The following is a 3,136-nucleotide window of genomic DNA, read 5'->3' on the forward strand; positions in this document are numbered from 1 at the left end:
AAAAATCGAATTCCATTGGAATTAAAGGAATTAGCTTATTGAAATGGATAGGTATCTTGGAGTCAGACCAAAGAGGTTTAAGAAGGTTTTAGCTTGCAGATATTACGAAAAATTGCAAAACTTTTTTTAGTTTCACTTTTATTTCAATATATTTTGATTAAAAGAAAAATACTGATAAAAATTTAGTTTTTCATAAAAACAGGGTTGAATCTTGAAATTCCTGCCCGTATTTTGTTTGTAAGTCAAATATGAGTGGCATTGTGCTACTATGATAACACGGCCGAGTAATCATAGCCAACTTAAGTACAGTGCTCGAAAAAATTATAGCCGCACCAAATTTTGACAAGTTTTAAAATATTATTATTGTTGTTATTTAATTTCGGTTAGTTTTTTATACATACCCTGTAGGGAAACGAACTAGTGCGGAACTGGTTGGGTTCTAGTGCGTTTGGAACCATGACTAGTCCGCGTTAATTCTCTTTTGCATGCTAGCGACTGGCGAATTTAACATTGTGATGTCCTAGGAAGTGTCAATTGTCCCCCGTTGCATCCCTTTGGCTCTAGTTCCGAACCAGTTCTAAATTCGACAGATAAGATCTAGTTGGTTTTGCATCCCTTTTTCTATAGTTCCGAACCAGTTCCAAATTCGACAGATGAGATCTAGTTCGTTCTGCATCCCCTTTTCTTTAGTTCCAAACCAGTTCCTAATTCGACAGATGAGATCTAGTTCGATCAGCATCCATTTTTTATACTTCCCAACCTGTTATAAATTCGTCACCTTAGATCTACATTTCTAATCAGGCTTGTCAAAACATTTCCCTTCTAAATTAAATACGATCGGTTGAAGGAAGGACAATGCAATCACAAATGTTTAAACACATTTATTAAAAATTTATAAACCACATTAGGAGGAGTAGTAGTATTAAAGTTAAGTAGTAAGTGAAAAAAGTGCGTTCTGCTTAAAAGTAAAAATATTAGTTCACTTTGTCTTACTTGTCTAAATTTAAGCATATTGATTTTTAAGTAAATCCAGTTCTTTTTATGCTTATATGTATATGAAGTACTTCCAAAGTTTTTGTCGTACTTAACTTAAATCAGATATACAGTCAGTCAATAAAGTTTAGGTACAGTGAAGCTTTTACAATACCGACAACTATTTTTTAAATATTTTATTTTCCCCTAATTTTTTATAAAAATATGGTTAATTCTACACCAAAAACCCCAAAAATCAGAGTTCCAAACCTTATGCATAATTAAAGAAAACTGCGAATTTCCATCCAAGTATTGCAATTTACACTCTTTAGAAAAAAGTTAACTACTCAGTTATTAGCCCATTCAATTTTAGTATAACAAAGTGCAAGTTTGAGGTAGCTAGGACTTAGCAATTTTTTTTTGTTTGGTAAGTCCTAGCTTCCTCACACTTGCACTCCATTATACTAAAATTGAATGGACTAAAAACCTTTTCTAGAGAGCGTAAATAGAAAGTGAATTATTTTAATGAAATTTTGCAGAATTTTCTTAAATTTTGCACAAGGTTTGGGACTCTGATTTTTGGATATTTTGTTGTAGAATTGACCATATTTTTATAAAAAATTACCGAAAACTAAAATATTAAAAAAATAGTTGCCCGTATTGTAAAAAATTCGTTGTACCTAAACTTTATTGACTGACTGTATTAACGTAGCTGTGGTGGATTGCATAAAAAAACTTAATTTGTCTTTTCTTAAAAAAAGGTAGCTCTGGTGGCTCGCATTTTTAAATAAATTTAGTGAGAAAGTGGTAATTATTTTGACACTTTTTTTTTAAATGCCCCGTTTTCTGCAACTGCATTGCCTTTCTCAATTGTCCTTCAGGATCTTGACCTTTGTTTATGGAATCACTAAGTATAATGATTATTAATCATTTCAAAAACTATACCAGCGTGATAACAGACGTATCCTTTTGAGAGGTAGCTGCACCCTTACAAAAGGAATAAGACCCAAACTTTTCAGGTAAAAATTTCAGTAGGCTGCGTCTTTATGGCCTTTTCAGTTTTATAAATTATCATTATTTTTAATTGGAAAAATAAAACTGAAAATTAATGATAATCTCTGCGCGAAAAAATAAAAATCATTATTTGTAATCCCGAAAATAAAAAGCAAATAATAATTATTTCACTAGTTCGTGTTATCCCTACAGGGTAGTTCCTTCTTTTCCAACATCCGTATAAATACAAGTTTAAAGGCAGTGTCACACGATTGGGTATTTGCCAAAATTTGGTGCAAATCGTATCCCAATTGTTTGAACACCCAAAATATTTTTCACTATCCCAATCACGAAAAATAAATTTATTGAAATTTTTCAATAGAACCTCGCTGTATTGCACCAATCTTTTGAATACAAAAAAAAATTTCCCATTTATTTTTACCAATGGCCTAATATAAAAATTTACAAATCTGTACAAATGTACCAATCGAGTGACACTGCCTTAAAAATTTATGCAATTAAAAAAAAAATCTACAAATTTTCGTTAAAATTTCGAGTTTTTTAATTAAATTCTGAGTATGCAGTTTTGTAGCCCATTGAATTCTAGTAGAATAAAGTACACGTTTCAAATAGCTAAAAATGTCAATTGATTTTTTAGAATTTTTAAAAGTTTGAAATTTGTACGAAAGTTTGTTGATTTTTTTTAATATTGCACAAATGAGTAGTCCACTTGCAAATAGCGTTATGTCATTTTATAATAGTGAGCCATGAATTAAAAAAATGTCTACGACAACAAATAACATCCAAATCGTATATTTCTCTTTATTATCAGAAAATTTGGAAAACCAAGAGCCTAATAACATTAAAAAACAATATGGCAGTGTGGTAGTTTTTGCAAATTTTATATATAAAAATTGAATATAGCGAGTTTTGAAACAGTAACTTTTACATAGCTATCTTTTTTTAGCTTTTCGCGTTCGCTCTTCCATAAAGATTGGTCTGCTTCTTTGTTACGACGCCTTTCACTAGGCACCGAAACTACCACGTTTTCTTCCAGTTTTCTAAGTTCATCAGAAGATGGAGACGTTTGAAAGTGCATAAATAAGAATTATAGCGACTTTTGCAATAGAAGCTAATATTTGATGCTATTTTTTCACAAAATAGAAAGATT

This window comes from Rhagoletis pomonella, unplaced genomic scaffold, assembly GCF_013731165.1.
Source record: "Rhagoletis pomonella isolate Grant_MI unplaced genomic scaffold, Rhpom_1.0 Rhpom_scaffold_00009, whole genome shotgun sequence".
Lineage (NCBI taxonomy): Eukaryota > Metazoa > Arthropoda > Insecta > Diptera > Tephritidae > Rhagoletis > Rhagoletis pomonella.